This window comes from Microcaecilia unicolor, chromosome 2, assembly GCF_901765095.1.
Source record: "Microcaecilia unicolor chromosome 2, aMicUni1.1, whole genome shotgun sequence".
Classification (NCBI taxonomy): Eukaryota; Metazoa; Chordata; class Amphibia; order Gymnophiona; family Siphonopidae; genus Microcaecilia; species Microcaecilia unicolor.
In genome coordinates this window covers 325,994,771-326,019,086 of record NC_044032.1, presented here as the reverse complement: position 1 = coordinate 326,019,086, position 24,316 = coordinate 325,994,771, and the positions used below count along the sequence as shown (strand labels likewise).

Genomic DNA, 24,316 nt, shown 5'->3' with positions numbered 1-24,316 from the left:
TTTTTATTGAATAATTTTATTAACATTACAAAAGAACAAAAACAGCAATATATCAGACATCTTCTAAAGTTTTATTCTCTGTTGCAGGAAGCACTGCAAGTAGCACTGCGCGCCCTTGAATATCACTCTCTGAACTCTTCTTTAGACATGTGGCAACTAGTCTGTAGTCAGAAAAGAGAATAAAATTTGACATACTTCACTACAACAACTGATACAGACAGACCCATCCACACACATAAGAAGACTCCTGAGGCAGGCTAGTGGGCCGAAACCCAGCCATGTCGATTTGTTGTTGTTGACCAATAAATCTTCTAGACATAGGCGGTCGGTGGCCCAACTGTTTGGGGAGGCTAAAGGGGGCGGGGTTAGGGGTGTGGCCAGGGGTGGAGCTTAAATCCATAATTGTCTGAATACAGAGAAAAAAAATAAAAATGTCACAATTAATACCTTTTATAAAATTTAGATATTAGATATGTATCATATGTCAATGAATAAAGTGGTTGCTCAAAGCATATACTAACCACAATCGCTCAACTGCAAAACACTATGCACAACTTTGTGCAAAAACACACTCAGAACCTTACTGTACCATAAATATTACACTGGGCAGAAGCTAATACACCAATATACCACCCATACGGAAAATGCAGACCGTCAACAATATGAAACAAGGGATCATATCACAATTCTCATGTAGAGCCACAAAACACCCTAATTCATGTTTAATTATTATTATTATTATTATTATTTATTGCATTTGTATCCCACATTCCCCCACCTATTTGTAGGCTCATTGTGGCTTACAAAGATTTGTTAACATTGTGGGATAAAATGCCATAAATAAGTAAATAAATAACTTTTAACGTTGAGCACCTGATTCTCAAAGTGGACATATTCCAAACACTATAATGAAAATAAAATGATCTTTTCTACCTTTGTTGTCTGGTGATTTTGTTTTTCTGTTTACTTTATAAGCTCTAATGAAAAGACAGCATTGCAACACTGTGCAAAATAGATTGTCAAGCTTGATTATTGACTTTCCATATACTGTCATTGCCATGGGGTTTTTATCATGCAGGACTAAGACAAATAAATAAATAAGGGAAAAAATGAAGGTGAAGATCATCTGCTAGTCTGATGGGCAAATACTGAGGGTGGCATTGCTCCATAAAGATTAAACCTGAGGGGTCGAGGTCTGATTTTTGCAAACACTTTCTACTAGATATTTTTAAATTAAAGAACATGTTTGTTAAAATGAAAGTTGAACAACTGTGAAGCAGAATCTCACAGGCCTCAGATGATATTCTGTTTTGTCCCCTCTAGTTTTTGCTGTCTGCTAGTAATTTCTTAGCAAGGAAACAAAATGTTTGAGCTCTAGAAAGATCAGGACTTCTCAGCTAGAGCCAGGGCTCAAATTTTGCAAAGTTCTAACCACTCCATGCAAAGGCTGCACTTCTGCTGACCTGTTTTGCCCTCTTGCATATAAATTGTCCTCAAACACTCCAGCCTGAGGAGTTCTCCCTCCGATGCTGGCGATTCACATAGCCAGCCTTAATCTGCCTGCGTTGGAGCCTCTTCATCAGACGCGTCCCGCCTCCTCTAATGCAACTTCCTGTCTTATGCAGAGGCGGGACGCGTCTGAGGGAGAGGCTCTGACGCAGGCATATTAAGGCTGGCTATGTGAATCGCCGCGTCGGAGGGAGAACGCCTCAGGCCGGAGTGTCCATGACCACGCGGATGGGTGAGAGCGGGGGGAAGTACAAGACTCGCACGGGAGGGGGGAGGAGGCAGAGATCGGCCATCTCTTCTAAAGATGTGTTTGGGGGAGCAACCGCTCCCCCTGCACCCCGACCAGCAGCCAAGGGAAGTCCACAATTGGGTTGGTGAGGCTTAGCTTCCCCAAGCCTCTTATACGGGGCGCCTATGCTTCTAGACCAGTACAGCATCATCGTTTTATTGAGTCACCTTTACTGTCTCCTTAATGGTATTATCTCTGTGAGGTTTTTTGTTCTTCTATATTTCTGTCGACTACCCTGTAGTAGTGCCCAGATGTTATTCCTGACCCACTAAAGCATACATAGGCTTTGCGTACTTGACGAATTGTCAGTGGGTTTGAGGAGAATAATCCTGTCCAAGTTTCATTAAACCTGTTAAATTGATGAGGCTTATTTCCTTCCGATTCTTCCCATTTCTGGGGCTCCCTGTGCTGTTAAGGGAAAGGGAAATGGGACTTGATATACAGCCTTTCTGAGGTTTTTGCAACTACATTCAAAGCGGTTTACATATATTCAGGTACTTATTTTGTACCAGGGGCAATGGAGGGTTAAGTGACTTGCCCAGAGTCACAAGGAGCTGCAGTGGGAATCAAACTCAGTTCCCCAGGATCAAAGTCCACTGCACTAACCACTAGGCTACTCCTCCACTGAAAAGAAGGCCAACAAAGGGAGACCGGTACTTGAGGCCAGGGGTTTATGAAGACACATCCAACAATCAGCAGCATTAGTAACATCAATAACTAACTGCTTTGGAAACTTAAAGATTGGGGTTTAAAGGAGGAATTGTAGGTTAGTGATAGGCAGAATAAAAATATAAAAAAGCAAACTTTATCAACTAATCTCCATATTCTTTTCCCCCTAATTTTAAAACTTGAACTTTGTACCATAGCATTAACAGATAGCCTCTAGCAGGCACTGCAGGACTTAGTTCAGATTTCGTCCTGCCCACCCTCCCCAACACCCACCAACCCCTGGCACAACTATTCATTTATAGTCAGTTATTGTAATTAGGATAACAAACGAGGAGCGTTCTTATAAAGTTTTAATTACATTTCATTACTTCCTAAGAAGAAAACACTAAATAAATCACACAATATACCATATAAACTAAAGACATTTTTATATTAGGCTAATATCCTTAATACCTTAGCAAGTTTTAAATTATTGAAAAACTCAAAAATACTAAGATGGAGTCAGCAGTTCAACAGCGATAGAGATGCTATTAAGTCTTTTGCATTGCGTGTCACATGTATGATTATCTCCCAGTTGGTAAGCGGTTATATATGTGTCCCCAATGCAAAGAGCTCCTAGCTCTCAGAGAACAGATCCGTTCTCTTGAGGCTAGACTTGGTGGAGCTGAGAGAGACAGAGAGGTACACCGAGGAGACCTACAGGGATGTTGTAGAGGCCCCACCTCCAATCTGGCAGCCCCTGTGCTGCCTTGGAGTAGGGAGGTCTTCTAGAAGGAGAGCATCACCTTGGTGAAGTACTCCTTTAGCCAGGACCTGTCCATCAGGGGATGTACTACCCTCTCACACTGAGGATATGTCTCCAAGAACTTCTGCCCAGGCAGCAAGGGTTAGGACAGCTGTTGTAGTTGGTGATTCGATTATTAGGCATATAGATGACTGGTGGACATGAGGATAACCTGGTGACTTGCCTGCCTGGTGCGAAGGTGGCAGACCTCATGCATCACCTAGACAGGATCTTAGATAGTGCTAGTGACATAGGAAAATGTGGGAGGGAGGTTCTGGAAGCCAAATTTAGGCTCCTAGAAAGCTGGTCCAGATCCTCCAAGGTCGCATTTTCAGTGATGCTCCTCATTCCATGTGCAGGACCCAAAAGGCAGACAGAGCCCCGAAGTATCAATGCGTGGTTGAGCCGATGGTGCAGGGATGAGGGATTTAGATTTGTTAGGAATTGGGCGACATTCTGGGAAAGGTGGAGACTATTGCGAAAGGATGGGCTTCACCGTAACCGGGATGGAACCAGGCTGCTGGCGCTAACTTTTAAAAAGGAGATAGAGCAGCTTTTAAACTAGAATGGGAGGGGGGGGGGGGGGGGGGGGGAAGCCGACAGTCACCTAGGAGTGCATAGTTCGGTGTGGAATATCCTTTAAAGAAAATCATTGAAAGTTAGAGAATCCCAGTAGAGAGGTTTCAACAATGCTTAAAGTAAGAGAGCAGGATAAAGGAAGAACATTATCCCATTCAACTTCTAAGCAGATTATAGATCAAAGGAAAAAAGACAATTTGAAGTGCCTGTATACAAATGCAAGAAGCCTAAAAAAAGAATGGAGAGTTGGAATATATAGCACTAAATGATGAGGTAGATATAATAGGCATCTCAAAGAATTGGTAGAAAGAGGACAATCAATGGGACATTGGGTTAACAGGGTACAAATTGTATCACAATGATAGAGAGGATCAAATTGGAGGGGGGGTTGCGCTATGTGTTAAAGAGGGAATTGAGTCAAATAAAATAAACATATCACATGACACAGATAGCAGCATGGAATCATTATGGATAGTAACATAGTAAGTGACAGCAGATAAAGACCTGTACGGTCCATCCAGTCTGCCCAACAAGAAAAACTCATTTTACTTGATATGCGATACTTTGATTTGGCCTTTCCATTCTCAGGGCACAGGCCGTATAAGTCTGCCCAGTACTCTTCTTGTACTAAAAGTCCATGTGTGAAGGGAAGGAGTATTCTTTTAGACCTGTACTACTGTCTGCCAGGACAGAACAAACAGGTGGATGAAGAAATGTTTACAGAGATTAGGAAAGCTGGCAAACTGGGCAATGCTATAATAAAGGGTGATTTCAATTACCCCAATTTTGACTGGATAAATGTTACATCAGGGAGTGCCCGGGAAAAAAATTTTCTAGATTTACTAAACGACTGCTTTGTGGAGCAGCTGGTCCAGGAACTGACAAGAGGGGGAGCCATTTTGGATCTGGTCCTTGGTGGCATGCAGGGCAAGAGGTGGCAGTTTTCAGTACCCTGGGAAACAGTGATCATAACACGATCAAGTTTGAACTACTGTCTGGGATGAACCCACAAAGAAAATCTACTGAAGTTGCATTTAGTTTTCGAAAGGCGACTATAGTAAAATGAGGAAAATGGGGAGGGCAGAGGAGAATTGATGGACATGGATGGGATGGGATGGGAGGAGAGGAGAGAATTGCGGGACACGGATGGGAGGACAGGGAAGAGAAGAATCGCTGCACATGGAGGGGAGGGCAGAATCGTGGGACACGGAGGGGAGGGCAGGGCAGAGGAGAATCGCTGGACATGGAGGGGAGGCCAAGGGGAGGTCAGAATCATGGTACACGGAGAAGAGGGCAGGGGAGAGAGGAAAAATCGCTTAGACGAGAGCCTTCCTAGGGCCCGTTTCATTTTGGACGAAACAGGCTTGGTTCCACTAGTGTTTTTATATTATACATTATATTTTACACATCATTTTATTTTATTTTATATCTTTTCATTTCATTTTTATTTTATTGCATATCTATATTATTTTTGTTTTTATGTATATATTTTATATATATATGTTTATTTTATTTTATTTGTTACATTTGTACCCCACATTTTCCCACCTATTTGCAAGCTCAATGTGGCTTACATAGTACCGTAAAGGCGTACGCCAGTCGGTTTATAACAAAAACAGGCTATATTGTGGTCGAAATGAGGTAGGTGTGTATCAGGCACCATGAGGATGGAAGGGATGAAGATTGTATATTGTCCAGTACGATCATTGGTTATGTATATGTATATATATATATATATATATATATCCTATATAATAAAACTTACCTCCAACGTTCTAAAGTGCTTGGGACCGTGGCTCCCTCAGCACGGAGGTGGTCTGCTAGGCAGCATCGAACTCAATGACGTCACCAGACCCAGCTGATCGCAGGAACTGGCTGCTGGCACGCGCAAAAAAAAAAAAAAAAAAAAAGAAGTGAAACAAAAAAGGCTCGAGAAGCACTCCCGAACCTGCCGTGCTCTAACGAAATCAACAACCGCCATCACAACGCTCGCACAGCACGAGACTGCCGCCCAACTGAGGAGAATACCGCCGCCCTGACAGTGCTATCCTGCAGAACCTGCCGCACAACATACTGCCGCCCCGAACTGCCATCCGAACCCGCACCAACAAACAAAAAAAGGTGAAGAGACAGCCTCCAGCCGCCCTCCGGACCCACACTAACAAAAAACAAAAATCCAAGTGAAGAAACAGCCTCCAGCAGCCCTCGGAACACACACTAACCAAAAAAAAAAAAAAAAGGTGAAGAAACAGCCTCCAGCCGCCCTCCGGACCCACACTAACAAAAAAAAAAAAAAAAAGAAACAGCCTCCAGCAGTCCTCCAGACTCACACTAACAAAAAAAAAAAAAGGTGAAGAAACAGCCTCCAGCCGCCTCAACAGGGGACGTCACAAAAAGCAAAGCAAGAAGATAAAACGAACTGCAGTCTTCTCTGGACGAGGTTCACGCCGCCCTGAACCGCCCTGATACTGCAGCACTAACAACAGGGCAAGCTGGACGAGGTTCACAGACACCGATCCTGCAGACAGCAGTGCAATGTGTAAACGAACAGGTACAATTAAGGGGGCAGAAACTTTAACGGAGGGGGCATGGAACTTGAAGGGGAGACAGACAAACACATGGAGAAGGGGTGAGAGAACAGAACGGGAGGGAAGGGGAGAGGAAAAATGATGCAGATGGATGGATGGAGGGCATGGTAAAGAGAGCACAATTGCTGGATAAAAGAAAGAATTCAAAACAGAAACACGGGGGGGGGGGGCACCCTTACATTGCCACTCACAGGAGAGAAGGGGGGAAAACTTCTAACAGAAAGGGGGGGACTACACACAGGAGGGGGACATGCACACATACACACAGTCTTTCACTCTCTGTGTCACTGTGACACACACTCTCTCGAACACACACACACACACACACTCTGTTTCAATGCCCACCCCTGTGGTCCTGCAACAGCTTAAAGGAAGGATATGGAGACACACACACGCACGCTCTCTCTCACACACAACCAGTCTACAAATCTCTGTTTCTCACTGTCACACACACCCTGTCTCATACATACACATACACTCTGTCTCACTCCCGCCCCTGTGGTCACAGAACTTCAGACTTCACATGACGGAACAACACAGCAACAGATGATTTACAAATTTAACAAATATTCCTTCTCATTATAATACTTTTCTAACAACTCTATAGTTACCAAAAACAAAAAAAAACATTGCTAGCGCCCGTTTCCTTTCAAACAGAAACGGGCCTTTTTTACTAGTATATATATATATATATATATATATATATATATATTTGTTTCAGACTCCTGAGGCAGGCCTGTGGCCAAAACACAGACTGTGTCGAGTCTACAATAAACCATCGTGAATATTAGTCTGTTGTCCTGGTTCTTGAGCCATCGATCTACTTCTCTCCTTTCACTGTTGTCTTCCCGTGGGATTTTGCTGTTCATCCACCTTGGTGGACTCTTTTCTCCTAATCCTTGTATTTCAATCTAGTCAGGAGGTAAGTCAACCATTGAATATGTTGAAAAATTGGATAACTTTTTGACACAAACATTTTATCAAACGTTCTGCTGGGTAAACATCTAATTTTAAATTCACTACTATATAAAATTTTTTGTTCAGTTAAAATTTTGAACTAACCCTTCCTTATGTCCTTCAGCAAATAAGGGGTGAATATTTCGGGCCACAGTAAAGTGACGGGCTGGTCCTACTGAGTGGCACTTGATTTTTAGCATATTATCTGAATAATGCCACTGAAAATCTCTACTGACTGCCTTGGAGCTATCCAGATAGTGTCAGGGTGATCAGGGGCAGAGCTAGATGTTATCTGGGTATTGTCAATATTCAGCATTGTTATCTTCTTGTTTGGTTGGTTTATCAGTCTCCAAATCAAATCCCATGATCACTGGAGTGGAACTGGAATATATAGCTTTAGTTTATATTCTTGATTTGCTTTTTTTTTTTTTTGTAATTTTTTTGAATCCCCAAAGTGCATTACTATGATGCTTGCTGTTGCTGTTTTCTGCTTTTATTTAAAATTCATTGGTGTAGCAATTATCTATTGAAGTAGTTATTTTTTAGAGAACATCACTTAAAATGAATTGAATGATGTTATCTGCAATGTTGAGCTGTTCTTATTTCAAATTCATTGTTTATTGTGGTAATTATTAGAGGATAATACTTTGTAAAGTTCCTGAAGGTCATTTCTCCGTTGCTTAATACGATTTCAGAGTTACTACTTTTTAAAAATAATTTTCAGCCACAATTCATTAAAATGAGAATATGTCTCCGATTACAGCCCACAGGGAAAAAGATAGAACCGCTGTTGTAGTTGGAGACTCGGTCATTAGGCATTTAGATAGCTGGGTGGCTGGTGGATGTGAGGATCGACTGGTGACTTGCCTGCTTGGTGCGAAGGTGACGGACCTCACGCGGCACCTAGACAATATTTTAGATAGTGCTGGGGAGGAGCCGGCCGTCTTGGTACACGTGGGTACCAACAACGTAGGAAAATGTGGGAGAGAGGTTCTGGAAGCCAAATTTAGGCTTTTAGGAAGGAATCTCAAATCCAGATCCTCTAGGGTAGCATTTTCTGAAATACTACCTGTTCCACGCGCAGGGCTTAAGCGACAGGCAGAGATCCGGAGTCTCAATGCGTGGATGAGACGGTGGTGCGGGGATGAGGGTTTTGGATTTGTCAGGAACTGGACAGCATTCTGGGGAAGGGAGAACCTATTCCGATCTGATGGGCTTCACCTTAACCAGGGTGGGACCAGGCTGCTGGCGTCAACATTTCAAAAGGAACTAGAACATCTTTTAAACTAGAAACAGGGGAAAGGCCAACATTCGCTCAAAAGCGCATGGTTCAGGATAAGGTATCTTTTGAAGATATCACCCAAACAGGGAAGAAAAAGGTCCTTGTAAGTATGGATGTCAAAGAGACCGTAGTGGATCAGTTGGCCTTAAGTAAAATTAATAATAACCAGACAGAAGATAACATATTAATAATGCCATGTATTAAACGTGATATAAAACTGAGCAACAAGCGTGCATTGAAATGTCTATACACAAATGCAAGGAGCCTGAGACTTAAGATAGGAGAGATGGAATACATGGCACACAATGGAAAATTGGATATTATAGGCATCTCTGAGACCTGGTGGAAGGAAGATAACCAGTGGGACACTGTCATACTGGGCTACAAATTATATCGTAGAGATAGGGTAGATAGGATTGGAGGAGGGGTAGCACTGTATATTAATGAGAACCTCGACTCAGGCTGCAAATATTGCAGGATAAAAAACCCCTATTGGAATCTTTGTGGATCGAAATTCCACGTGAAAAGGGGAAAAAATGGTGATAGGAGTGTACTACCGTCCACCTAGCCAGGACGAGCAGATGGATGCAGCAATGTCAAAGGAAATTAGGGAAGCAAATAAAATGGGCAATGTAATAATAATGGGTGATTTCAATTATCTGGATATAGACTGGGTTAATGTAACATCGGTACACGCCAGGGAGATAAAATTTCTTGATGAAATCAAGGACAGCTTCATGGAACAGCTGGTTCAGGAGCCCACAAGAGAAGGAAAAATACTAGACTTAGTCCTTAGTGGAGCCCATGATCTAGTGTGGGGGTAACGGTGAGAGGGCCACTTGATAACAGTGATCATAATATGATCAGTTTTGATATTGGCATTGAAGGAAGTGAACTTAGGAAATCAAATACACTAGCATTTAACTTTAGAAAAGGTGATTATGATAAAATGAGAAAAACGGTGAAAAAAAGACTAAAAGGAGCAGCTCACAGGGTAAAAAACTTGCATCAGGCGTGGATGCTGTTCGAAAAACACCATCCTAGAGGTACAGGACAAATATATTCCGCGTATTAGAAAAAGAGGAAAAAAGACCAAACGTCAGCCGGCGTGGCTAAACAGTAAGGCAAAGGAAGCCACTAGAGCCAACAAACAATCCTTCAGAAAATGGAGAAGAGAACCGACTAAAAATAATAAGATAAAACATAAGGAATGCCGAGCCAAATGCAAAACGGAGATAAGGAGGGCAAAAAAGGACTTTGAAAAAAAGTTAGCGTTAGAAGCGAAAATACATAGTAAAATTTTTTTTAGATACATTAAAAGCAGGAAGCCAGCTAAAGAATCAGATGGGCCGCTGGATGAAAGTGGTGTTAAAGGGGCGATCAGGGAAGACAAAGCCATAGCGGAGAAATTAAATGAATTCTTTGCTTCGGTCTTCACCGAGGAGGATTTGGGAGGGACACCGGTGCCGGAAAGGGTATTTGAAGCAGGCGAGTCAGAGGAACTAAACGAATTCTCTGTAAACTTGGAGGATGTAATGGGTCAGTTCTGCAAACTGAAGTAGTAAATCACCAGGACCTGATGGTATTCATCTCAGAGTATTAATAGAACTGAAAAATGAACTTGTAATATGCAATCTATCCCTAAAATCAAGTGTGGTACCGGAAGACTGGAGGGTAGCCATTGTTATGCCGATTTTTTTAAAAGGTTCCAGAGGAGATCCGGGAAATTATAGACCGGTGAGTCTGACGTCGGTACCGGGCAAAATGGTAGTGGCTATTATTAAGAATAAAATTACAGAGCACATACAAAAACATGTGCTGATGAGACAAAGTCAGCACGGATTTAGTGAAGGGAAGTCTTGCCTTACCAATCTACTGCATTTTTTTGAGGGGGTGAACATACATGTGGACAATGGGGAGCCGGTGGATATTGTGTATCTGGATTTTCAGAAGGCGTTTGATAAAGTGCCTCATGAAAGACTCCAGAGGAAACTGGAGAGTCATGGGATCGGAGGTAAGGTATTACTATGAATTAAGAGCTGGTTGAAACATAGGAAGCAGAGAGTAGGATTGAATGGTCAGTATTCTCAGTGGAGAAGGGTAGTTAGTGGGGTCCCTCAGGGGTCTGTGCTGGGACCACTGCTTTTAAGCATATTTATAAACAGGGCCGTGCCAAGGGTCTCTGGTGCCCCCCTGCAGACTATCAGTTGGCGGCCCCCTCCCCCCGGTTTGGCACGATGCAAAGGAAATAGGAGCTGAAAGATGGAGTGCATCTTTGTGGGATTGCTGAACAAATAAAGGGTTTACAACCACTTAGCTTTATGTTTTTATTGATGAGGAAATAAACATGGTATAATAGATACCATAAAATATAAAACTACTAACGGATCAATGTTCAACCAGGGTGGCCAGCATTTTATTTAGCACTGGCTGCTATCCAGATGGAAAAATAGTAAAATAAATGCTGCTTTATGTAGATATTCAATTAGCTGATTGAGTAGTGCTGTTTGCCAGATAATTTTTATCGCTGCCCAAGCTCCACCTTGACACTATCCCATCAGTCACTATACCGTTATGCTCCCATTTCCCATGTAATTCAAGTCACCTTCCCTCTATACTTCCACATCCCCTTTCCATCCCTTCTCCCTACAGTGTCAGGCCATGTTCCACTTTCCCATTCCTGCCCCTGCAATTCCAGGTCATCTCTTCACATCCCTTCCACCTTCAATTTAAGGTCACTGTCCCATCTTCCCTCCTCTCACTTTCTCTTACAATTCTAGGTCTTCTTTTCATCTGCAATGCTAGATCACCTTGCCATCTCTTCTATCTCTATAATGCTAGGTCACAATCAAATCCATCCCACTGCAATGCCAGATCATCTTCACATCTCATCTCCCCCCCCCCCCCCCCCCCCCCCCCCCGCAATACCATGTCAATTTTCAGTTGTCCTCCCCCCACCCCTACCAATGCAATCCCAGGTCGATCTCCCATTCTTTAACTGCCATAACAACAACCTTAGAGGATCTCCATACCTCCTTTCCAGGCTGCTGGCTCTCCTCTCTCAACAGCAGCACTCCAACGCGGCCGCGGCGGCAACACCTGGTCCTCGTGGAAGAGCTGGCTGGGGGCGGTGCCAAACAGACGAACGAGCGCTGCTGCGCACGGGAAGGCAGCAGCGCATCGTGCATGTGCATAGGCGCCAACGTGAGAGAGGTTTATTTGTTAATATTAGAACACACATCACTGACTCGGCGGGCGGCGGCGCCCTCGAAGGTAGGCGCCCCCCTGCTGTGCTTACCCCGCTTACCGGGTTGGCACGGCCCTGTTTATAAATGACCTAGAGATGGGAGTAACTAGTGAGGTAATTAAATTCGCAGATGACACAAAGTTATTTAGGGTCGTCAAGTCGCAGGAGGAGTGTAAAAGATTTCAGGAGGACCTCGCGAGACTGGGGGATTGGGCGTCCAAGTGGCAGATGAAGTTCAACAAGTGCAAAGTGATACATGTGGGTAAGAGGAACCCGAATTACAGTTATGTCATGCAAGGTTCTGCGTTAGGAGTCACAGACCTAGAAAGGGATCTGGGAGTCATCGTTGATAAGATGTTGAAAATTTCTGCTCACTGTGCTGTGGCGGCTAAGAAAGAGCACAGAATGTTGAGTATTATTAGGAAAGGGATGGAAAACAAACACGAGGATGTTATAATGCCGTTGTATCGCTCCATGGTGTGACTGCACCTCGAATATTGTGTCCAATTCTGGTCGCCGCATCTCAAAAAAGATATAAAGGAATTGGAGAAGGTGCAGAGAAGGGCAACGAATATGATAAAAGGGATGGAATGACTTCCCTATGAGGAAAGGCTGAGAAGCTTAGGGCTCTTCAGCTTGGAGAAAAGGCGGCTGAGGGGTGATATGATAGAAGTCTACAAGATAATGAGCGGAGTAGAGTGGACAGATGTGAAGCATTTGTTTACACTTTCAAACAATAATAGAACCAGGGGACACAAGATGAAGCTAGAATATGGTAGATTTAAAACAAATAGGAGAAAATTTTTCTTTACTCAGTGTGTAGTTGGACTCTGGAACTCTTTGCTGGAGGATGTAGTGACAGCAGCTGGTCTTACGGAGTTTAAGGGGGGTTTGGACAGATTCCTGAAGGAAAAATCCATTGAATATTATTAAAAAATTATTATTATTTTTTTTTTTTTTTGGGGGGGGGGGGGGGGTTGCCAGGTTCTTGAAGCCTGGATTGGCTGCTGTCGGAGACAGGATGCTGGGCTTGATAGACCCTTGGTCTTTCCCAGTATGGCGGTGCTTATGTGCTAAATGAGTCAAACAAAGCGAGCTCGAGATGCTGGCAGGAAATACCTGAGTGGATTTATGAAAAGAAAAATAAGCAAAACAAAAAAAGACTGCTGAAGAAAAGCAAAAAGGTGCTCTAAGTAAGTATTTCAGAAGAGCCAACTTGGAGACATTTGAAGTGGCAGGCCAGGGATATGAAAGAGTTGATAGTAGAGAAGAAGATGTTTTGCTAGAGCTGACAGAAAGCAACAGAAAAGCCCAAGAAACAAATGATGACACAGAAATACCTCAGTCTGATCATGCAACTACTAGTCAAAGCAGAGATACCAAAGAAACCCATGACATGAAGGATCCAGAACAAGAACACTTTCAGGAAAATGAAAGTTTGAACATTTCAATGGCAGATTATGAAAATCCTAAAAGCCTTGAAAGTCTAACCATATCAGATGATCCAGCCACCTGGCCAGAAAGAATTGACCATCATCTGAAGGATGATGTGAAAAAAGGAAAAAAGGACCACCTAAAATTATTTTGGAAGAATTTCCTTGAAACGAAAATGGAAGCTATTTCTCAAAAGCCCATTGCAAAAGAAAGCTTCCAAATGGTGAACTCATTCATCGCCCATGGGTGATATCCTCCGTGTCAGCAAACAAGATATTTTGTTTTTATTGTCGCATTTTTGGAAATATTACTACTACTACTTAACACTTCTAAAGCGCTACTAGGGTTACGCAGCGCTGTACAGTTTAACAAAGAAGGACAGTCCCTGCTCAAAGGAGCTTACAATCTAATGGACAAAATGTGCGGTCAATCAAATTGGGGCAGTCTAGATTTCCTGAATAGAGGTATAATGGTTAGGTGCCAAACCGCCTTATTTTCGAAAGTGGTAGCCGGTCATCTTCCGACACAAATCGGGAGATGGCCGGCCATCTTCTAAAAGTGGCCAAATCGGTATAATCGAAAGCCGATTTTTGGCCGCGTTTAACGGAACTCCGTCGCGGAGCCGGCCAAAATTGACGAGGCTGTGTCGGAGGCATGGTGAAGGCGGGACTGGGGCGTGGTTATGGGCTGCACAGAAATGGCTGGCTTTCGTCGATAATCAAAAAAAATTAGCCGTGTTTAGCGAACATTTAGGTCACTTTCTTTGGACCTTTTTTTTCACGACCAAGTCCCAAAAAAGTGCCCTAAATGACCAGATGACCACCGGAGGGAATCGGGGATCACCTGCCCATACTCCCCCTGTGGTCACCAATCCCCTCCCATACTAAAAATATAAAAACATAAACCTTTTTTGCCAGCCTGTATGCCAGCCTCAAATGTCATACCCACCTCCATGAGAGCAGAATGTGTTGTATGGGCTTTTCGGGGGGTGGGGGGGGGGGGGGGGGGGTCAGCTCCCAAAGTAAAGGAGCTATGCACGTGGGAGCTTTCTGAAGGCCACCGCAGTGACCCCTAGGGTGGCCGGTTGCTGTCCTGGCATGTCAGGGGGTCCATTGCACTGAAAATACTAGCTCCTCCCACAGCCAAATGCCTTGAATTTGGCCGGCTTTGAGATGGCCGACATAACTTTCCAGAGACTGCAGGGGGGGTGGGCCCCTCATCATCCCCCTCAAGGGGAGGCATGTAAGCCACATTGAACCTGCATCCAGTGGGAAAATGTGGGATATAAATGCTACAAATAAATACATTATGTTTGGTACATTTGTACCTCTGCCTTTCCCACTCATGGCAGGTTTGATGCAGCTTACATATTATATACGGGTACTTATTTGTACCTGCGACAATGGAGGATTAAGTGACTTGCCCTATGCCTGCAGTGGGAATTGAACGTAGATCCCCAGGACCAAAGTCCAGCACCCTAGCCACTAGGCCACTTCTCAGCAATACATATGCCCTGAATGTCTTTTCCACATTATTCAACACAGTCCTACAATCCTCCATAAGTATGGAACAACATTTCTACATTCTAGCCTGCAAACTATTTTCAAGGTGGCCACAGGTAGGTGCCTACTGAGCCCTTAAGTCATAGTGAGAGAAAAGGTTTATTGTTACAGTTCCTACTCCAAATTACCTGCAGGTGGCTACAACCTGGTGGCTGGAGTGGCCTAGTGGTTAGAGCACTGGTCTTATAATCCAGAGATTGTGGGTTCAAATCCTTTCTGTTTCTAGTGACCTTAGACAAGTCACTTAACCCACCATTACCTCAGATGCAAACTCAAAGCCTTCCTGGCACTGAGAAACATGCAGAGTACCTGAATATAACTCACTGTGAGCTACTACTGAAAAAGCTGTCATCAAAATAAAAAATGCATATTTATGTGGCCTTCTGTACCTGTTGTATTTTATTGCAATTGTGATGAAGTAAACATCCATCTAATGCTTTTACCATTGTTTTCCCTTTTCTCCTCAGCAGTATATACCATTGCTCAATGTGAAAAGATGACCCAGCTGTTTGTAGCTCCTTCCTTGCCCTCACCAATGAGGATTGGTTGTGGGTAAGGGTGTCTGGCGATCACAGAGCAAACATCGTCTATGTGCTACCTATGGGTATCTGCTAGTTTCTACTTGGCAGATCACTAGTGCTAGACAACATACCTATTATTTACCCAACTCTGTGCTGTGGGGCTTTATGGTAAGGGGGGGAGAGTGTGGATGGGCATTTGTGTTCCTCAACAGAAACGCCCACCCAGCCTCCCCCCTTACCATACAGCCATGCAGTTTGGTTGGAACAGGTGGCCTTCTGTATGGCCACACATCACACCCAGGGGCGTATCTGCGTGGGGCCACAGGGGCCTGGGCCCCCGCAGATTTCGCCCTGGCCCCCCTCCCCGCCGTCAACCCTCCCCCGCTGCTTACTTTTGCTGGCGGGGTCCGACCCGCAATCTTCATATTTCGGCTTCCTCCGTGGCCATGTGCTTCCAGGAAGTAACGCTGCAGCGCTGATTCGTTGAATCTAGTTCGGCGTCTGACGTCCCAGCACGTCAGACGCCGAACTAGATTCAACGAATCAGCGCTGCAGCGTTACTTCCTGGAAGCACATGGCCACGGAGGAAGCCGAAATATGAAGATTGCGGGTCGGACCCCGCCAGCAAAGTAAGCAGCGGGGGAGGGTTGACGGCGGGGAGGGGGTGGAGAGAGGCGGCGGCGGCGGCGGCGGGGGGGGGGGGAGGCAAAAATGTGCCCCCCTCTCTGGCTCTGGCCCCCCCTACCGCCGGATTCCAGATACGCCCCTGATCACACCTATGTACCAACGTTTATCTGTCACAGGTCACCTGTCATGCAATTCATATTGCTGCCTCCTCTCACATCAACCCCAGCATTTGAAAATATGTAGTGCACAAAGAGAGACACACACCCTGTTATATCAAAAGTATCAAATGTGTATTCAAATGTAACTAAGCAATCAAACTGTACAATATTTCCCCCCCTCCCTCCCCCCCAATGCCCCTCAATGGTATGGGTACCACCCGCAATGGCCGTGCACAGCAGGCTAATGAGCAGCACCAAGAGCACTCTCACTGCGCTAAGGTGCTGCTCATTAGCCTGCTGCATTGCCCCCATCTCCTGCCTCATTGCTGACACCTCCTGCAGCAACTGGGTTTGGCCATCAACCAGTTGCTGCAGGAGGTGCAGTACTGGGGCAAGGGATGGGGCTGGGGATGGGGGTAGGGATGGGGGTGGGGCTAGGGATGGGGGTGGCGCTGGGGATGGGGTGGAGACTGCAGGGGGGGTGGGCCCCTCATCATCCCCCTCAAGGGGGGAGGCATGTCTGCCCAGGCGTCCTCCTCCTGGCCCTCCTCCTGCATCTCCAGGGCCTCCTCCTCCTGGGCCTCCTCCTCCGTCTCCTGGCCCTCCTCCTCCTGGGCCTCCTCCTCCGTCTCCAGGGCCTCCTCCTCCTGGGCCTCCTCCTCCGTCTCCTGGCCCTCCACCTACTACTACTACTTGACATTTCTAAAGCGCTACTAGGGTTACGCAGCGCTGTACAATTTAATATAGAAGTCCCTGCTCAAAGGAGCTTACAATCTAAAGGACAAATGTATCCTGGCCCTCCTCCTGCTGCTGCCCTGTGTATGTAACAGGATTGTGTTTGAGATCAGCACATCCAACATAGCTTACGTAGCTGGCCTGAGGAGCTGGCTGGCCTGAGGTAGGGGATGGGGTGTGAGATGCATGAGATGAGATGACAGGGAACCCTGGATGCTGGTCTGACTCAGACTACACAGGCAGACCACACTCATTGCTGAGCAGCATGTTTGCATAATGATTTGTGATTCTGCTTGGCTGACCATTTTGGGGTTTCCTTTATTTTTGTTTGGGGGGGGGGGGGTGGGAAGCGCATCACTTTAATATGAGGCAATGACATCCAGTAAGAGTAGGACCAGCGGCAGCACTACCATGAACGAGTATCCACCCCAGAAAGGGGGATACAGAAGTGAGGCATGTCATCTCATTCATGTCATCTCAGAACAGGTGAGTTGGAAGTTGCAGCCACACTCACGGGAGGGTAGCGGCAACCTCAGGCCTTGATCTGGGAAAGAGGTGTTTTGACCTACTAGTTGCCTATTAGCCACTTGGAACATGATATTGTACAGGACATATGCATTATGAAGTCATTTAGAAATGAGTACAGGTGCCCTGTTTATAATACTTACGCTGATCTCTGATCCGCCGTCTCATGGCCCAGATCATGTCGGGCCTTTGCAGCCGGATGCGGCGGTACCTACGGCGGAGGGACTCCAAGTCCCTCCTGATGCCAAATCTTCTGCAAGATATAAGTTTGTAAACCAGGCGTTAGGGGATGGGCCTTCTTGCCTTCAGCACACAAATAATCATTTGTACATCAAATAGAAGACATTCTGAACACTTCTTGGGGGGGGGGGGGACATAACATTGGTACAGATGATGTCATACAGGTGGACGTGAGGACAGAGAAATTTTGTGTGTAGTATTGTAGGGATGTGGGAATGTTGTTTATTTCTACTACCTGGATTCTATTAATGAATGGGCATGTATACATATCAGTGATGACCCTTGAATGCAGCCTAGAGTTTGTGGTTACACTGCTGAGGGAGCTCTTAGATGTATAGCTGCAGGAGGGAGGGGGGGACACCTACCTCTCTATCTGGTCTCTGATGTAACCCCAGGTTTGTATGCACCGATTCCTGGGGGGCAGATGGTGGTGCCTGGGGAAAAGAACACACCTGTGCCTTAGGCACAGGGTCACCAATAGCAGGTTTTTTGCCACAGAGAAGTTGGGCTCCCTTCTCATCGCAATATTTTTAATTGAATACAGGAAAACGTGCCTCGCCTTATATGGCCGGCCATGCCGTGATGGCCGGCCTTAGGCTCCATATATGGTTCGCCATTCCATATATGGATAGGTTAGTACGTGCACATCCAAATGGCCGGCTATGATGCATGGCCGGCTGTGACGCATGTCCGTCATGCGTGCGGGGCCTACGTGTGGAGTTTTCCTTATATGGGATTTTTCATTTATGGATCATTATCAAATATGCGAACTTCATCCACAATATTTTTCCCGTGCCTGCATGTTCTGCAAGCACACTGCATGTAGTTGCGAACATCCAGATAGAGGGAACATTTAAGGAACAGTGAAAACTATCAAGTACAGTAACGTATTATTTGTCACCACTACCGTATTCTTCGTATACTTTGGCCGTCCCTGATTTGGCCAGTTTGAACCGCAGTAATGGAATGTTTAATGGTGGCCTTTTTGCTATGCTTTAGCCGGATTTAATTTGGCCGGCTTCTACCGCGATAATGTTATATCTATGGCCGCCCTTATGGCTGGCCATCTCGTTCGAAAATACGGTTTGCTCCTCTGTTTCGCGGAGCCGGCCATAACGATGGCCGGCCATCTATTTGGCCGGCGCCATTCGATAATGCCCCTCAAAGGCGACATTGAAGAGGTGGGCTTTGAGCAAGGATTTGAAGATGAGCAGGGAGGGGGCTTGGCGTATGGGCTCAGGAAGTTTATTCCAAGCATAGGGAGATGCGAGGCAGAAAGGGCGGAGCCTGGAGTTGGCGGTGGTGGAGAAGGGTACAGAGAGGAGGGATTTGTCCTGTGAGTGGAGGTTTTGGGTAGGAGCATAAGGGGAGATAAGGGTAGAGAAGTAATGAGGGGCTGCAGATTGAGTGCATTTGTAGGTTAGTAGGAGAAGCTTGAACTGTATACGATACCTGATCGGAAGCCAGTGAAGTGACTTGAGGAGAGGGGTGATATGAGCATATCGGTCCATGTGGAAGATAAGACGTGCAGCAGAGTTCTGAACGCATTGAAGGGGGGATAGATGGCTAAGTGGGAGGCCAGCGAGGAGTAGGTTGCAGTAGTCAAGGTGAGAGGTAATGAGAGAGTGGACGAGAGTTCGGGTGGTGTGCTCAGAGAGGAAAGGGCGAATTTTGCTGATGTTATAGAGAAAGAAGCGACAGGTCTTGGCTATCTGCTGGATATGCGCAGAGAAGGAGAGGGAGGAGTCGAAGATGACTCCGAGGTTGCATGCAGATGAGACGGGGAGGATGAGGGTGCATCGACTGAGATAGAGAGTGGAGGGAGAGGAGAAATGGGTTTGGGTGGAAAGACAATGAGCTCAGTCTTGGCCATGTTCAGTTTCAGGTGGCGGTTGGACATCCAGGCAGCAATGTCGGATAAGCAGGCCGATACTTTGGCCTGGGTTTCCGCAGTGATTTCTGGTGTGGAGAGATAAAGCTGGGTGTCGTCAGCATAGAGATGATATTGGAAATCATGAGATAAGATCAGCGAGCCCAGGGAAGAGGTGTAGATTGAAAAAAGAAGGGGTCCAAGGACAGATCCCTGAGGAACTCCAACAGATAGCAGGATGGGGGTGGAGGAAGATCCATGAGAATGTACTCTGAAGGTACGGTGGGAGAGATAAGAGGAGAACCAGGAGAGGACAGAGCCCTGGAACCCAAATGAGGACAGTGCGGCAAGAAGTAAATTATGATTGACAGTGTCAAAAGCAGCGGATAGGACAAGGAGGATGAGGATGGAGTAGTGACCTTTGGATTTGGCAAGGAACAGGTCATTACAGACTTTAGTGAGTGCCGTTTCTGTCGAGTGTAGAGGGCGAAAACCGGATTGAAGCGGATCGAGGATGGCATGAGAGGAGAGAAAATCAAGGCAGCGGCTGTGAACAGTGCGTTCAAGTATCTTGGAGAGGAAGGGTAGGAGGGAGATGGGGCGGTAGTTGGAGGGACAGGTAGGGTCTAGTGATGGTTTTTTGAGGAGTGGTCTGACTACAGCATGCTTGAAGGTGTCGGGGAAAGTTGCAGTGGAGAGAGAGAGGTTGAGGATATGACAGATGGAGGGGGTGACAGTAGGAGAGATGGTGTTAAGTAAGTTGGTGGGGATAGGGTCAGAGGAGCAGGTGGTGCATTTCGAGGAGGAAAGAAGGTGGGCGCTTTCTTCTTCAGTGATATTAGGAAAAGAGGAGAAGGAGGCCTGGGTTGGTTGGTTGAGGGAGTGGGTTAAAGGGTGAGGAGGAGGAGGTGGTTTGGTAGTGAATTCGAGGTTGATCTTCTGTATCTTGTCACGGAAGAAGTCAGCCAGTGATTGAGGAGAGAGTGAGGGGGGTGGGAGCAGAGGGCACTTTGAGGAGGGAGTTAAGGGTGGTGAAGAGATGACAAGGGTTGGAGCTGAGGGAATTAGTTAATTGGGTGTAATAGTCCTGTTTGGCAAGGAATAGGGAGGACTGGAAGGAGGATAGTATGAATTTGTAATGAATGAAGTCGGAATGGGTGCGAGATTTCCTCCAGAGGCGTTCAGCAGATCAGGCGCAGAAGCGAAGGTATCAGATGCAAGGGGTCAGCCAGGGCTGGGGATTAGTACGCCTTGTGGGACAGGAGATGGATGGTGCAAGGGTGTCTACAGCAGATGAGAGAGTGGCATTGTAAGCGGAGACAGCCTTATCGACAGACTCGGAGGACTTGATGGAGGGGAGGAGATTAGAGATATTAGAGGATATTGTGTATCTGGATTTTCAAAAGGCGTTTGACAAGGTACCTCATGAAAGGCTACAGAGGAAACTGGAGGGTCATGGGATAGGAGGAAATGTCCTATTGTGGATTAAAAACTGGTTGAAGGATAGGAAACAGAGAGTGGGGTTAAATGGGCAGTATTCACAATGGAGAAGGGTAGTTAGTGGGGTTCCTCAGGGGTCTGTGCTAAGACCGCTGCTTTTTAATATATTTATAAATGATTTAGAGATGGGAGTAACTAGCGAGGTAATTAAATTTGCTGATGACACAAAGTTATTCAAAGTCGTTAACTCACGACAGGATTGTGAAAAATTACAAGAGGACCTTACGAGACTGGGAGACTGGGCGGCTAAATGGCAGATGACGTTTAATGTGAGCAAGTGCAAGGTGATGCATGTGGGAAAAAAGAACCCGAATTATAGCTATGTCATGCAAGGTTCCACGTTAGGAGTTAAGGACCAAGAAAGGGATCTTGGTGTCGTCGTCGATAACACACTGAAACCTTCTGCTCAGTGTGCTGCTGCGGCTAGGAAAGCAAATAGAATGTTGGGTATTATTAGGAAAGGTATGGAAAACAGGTGTGAGGATGTTATAATGCCGTTGTATCACTCCATGGTGAGACCGCACCTTGAGTATTGTGTTCAATTCTGGTCGCCGCATCTCAAGAAAGATATAGTACAATTGGAAAAGGTGCAGCGAAGGGCGACTAAAATGATAGCGGGGATGGGACGACTTCCCTATGAAGAAAGACTAAGGAGGCTAGGGCTATTCAGCTTGGAGAAGAGACGGCTGAGGGGAGACATGATAGAGGTATATAAAATAATGAGTGGAGTGGAACAGGTGGATGTGAAGCGTCTGTTCACGCTTTCCAAAAATACTAGGACTAGGGGGCATGCGATTAAACTACAGTGTAGTAAATTTAAAACAAATCAGAGAAAATGTTTCTTCACCCAACGTGTAATTAAACTCTGGAATTCATTGCCGGAAAATGTGGTGAAGGCGGTTAGCTTAGCAGAGTTTAAAAAGGGGTTGGACGGTTTCCTAAAGGACAAGTCCATAAACCGCTACTAAACGGACTTGGAAAAATCCAAAATCCCAGGAATAACATGTATAGAATGTTTGTACGTTTGGGAAGCTTGCCAGGTGCCCTTGGCCTGGATTGGCCGCTGTCGTGGACAAGATGCTGGGCTCGATGGACCCTTGGTCTTTTCCCACTTAGTTTTAAAAGCTTTGTACCACAGCATTAACAGATAGAATCTAACAGCCACTGCAGGATCTAATTTAGTATTCCCACCCACCCCTAGGACAATTCTTCATTTATAGTCAGTTATTGTAATTAGATTAACAAGCAAGGAGTGCTCTTACAGAGTTTTAAATACATTTCATTACCATCTAAGAAGGAAACACTAAATAAATCATAAAATATACTATATAAACTAAAACACACTTTTATATTAAGCTAATATCCATAATATTGTAGCAAGTTTTAAATTATTGAAAAACTCAAAAACACTAAGATGGAGTCAGCAATCCAGCAGCGAGAGGGGTGCTATCCAGTCTTTTGCGTTGAGTGTCACATATATGATTATCTACCAGTTGGTGAGATGTCATATGTGTGTGCTCTTAGATAACGTGTCCATTCTCTTGAGGTTAGAGTAGCAGACTTGGTGGAGCTGAGGGAGACAGAGAGGTACATAGAGGAGACCTACAGGGATGTTGTAGAGAAGTCCCACCTCCAGTCTGGTAGCCCTTGTGCTACCCTGGAGGCCTCCTAGAAGGAGAGCATCACCCTGGTGAAGTAGGAAGTACTCCTGTAGCCAGGACCTGCCCACCAGAGGATGTACTATCCTCTCGCACCGAGGATATGTCTCCAAGTGCTGCCCGGGAGGGAAAGGTTAGGACAGCTGTTGTAGTTGGTGATTCGATCTTTAGGCATATAGATAGCTGGATGGCTGGTGGACATGAGGATCACCTGGTGACTTGCCTGCCTGGTTCGAAGGTGGCGGACCTCACGCGTCACCTAGATAGGATTCTAGATAGTGCTGGGGAGGAGTCCGCTGTCTTGGTACATGTGGGTACCAATGACATAGGAAAATGTGGGAGAGAGGTTCTGGAAGCCAAATTTAGCCGCATTGAGCCTGCCATGAGTGGGAAAGCGCGGGGTAAAAATGTAACAAAAAAAAAATGTAGGCTGTTAGGTAGAAAGCTCAAATCTAGATCCTCTAGGGTAGCATTTTCTGAAATGCTACCTGTTCCACACGCAGGGCCCAAGAGACAGGCAGAGCTCCGGAGTCTCAATGCATGGATGAGACGATGGTGTAGGGAGGAGAGTTTTAGATTTGTTAGGAACTGGGCAACATTCTAGTGAAGGGGGAGCCTATTCCGAAAGGATGGGCTCGACCTTAACCAGGGTGGGACCAGGCTGCTGGCGTTGGCATTTAAAAAGGAGATAGAGCAGCTTTTAAACTTGAAATGGGGTGAAGGCCGACAGTCGCTCAAAAGCGCATGGTTCGGGATAAGGTATCTTGCAAAGATACCTCACAAACAGGGAAGATAGGGTTTCTGGATAGTGAGGTTGCACAACAGACCGTGGTAGGCCAGGTGCCCTTAAATACAACTAAAGATCAGACAAAAGATGGCAAATCAGTAGTGTCCAGTACTAAGCATCATGCAAATAGGAACAACAACCATACTCTGAAATGTCTATATGTAAATGCTAGGATTCTAAGAAATAAGATGGGAGAGTTGGAATATATTGCACTAAATGAAAAATTGGATATAATAGGCATTACTGACAGGGCCGGTCTTAGCAAGTGTGGGGCCCTATGCAGACCAATTTGGTGGTGCCCCATCCTAGCCCCGCCCCTATCCTAGCCCCGCCCCTATCCTAGCCCCGCCCCCGCCCATTGATAAGATTATTCAGTTTTTAGAAAATTTTTTTATTTATGAAATTTCAAATAAAGACAAATGAAGCTAAACTTGTACAGAAAAACTGATTGAAATAATAAGCACAATGCTATCATGAAACTCCCCCTCCCAAGAAATTATTCAAGTCCACAATTAGTAGTTCAAATTCTCATAACCCCGGGGGGTCAGAGGTGCGGACACACAATCTCTCCACTGCAAAACACTATACACAAACTTGTGCAAAAACACAGTCAGAACCTTACCAAACCATAACAGCACTAATTCCAAGGACAGGACGAGCTACAACCTTATGCATGGAAAGGCAGAACTGTAATTACACCAGGCTCTATAACACCAATACACTACCTTGTGAAAAAAAAAGGGCTGCAAATACTACACGCTAGCAGGATACTGTACCTTGATCACACTTGAAAAA

General features: G+C 45.4%; 1 protein-coding gene across 1 annotated transcript in view; it reads left to right on the top strand.

Moving 5' to 3' along the window:
• DNAH6 (dynein axonemal heavy chain 6) overlaps window positions 1-24,316 on the top strand; it is a 2,906,060-nt gene that overhangs the window by 2,014,084 nt on the left and 867,660 nt on the right. The gene's annotated exons all lie outside the window — the stretch shown is intronic.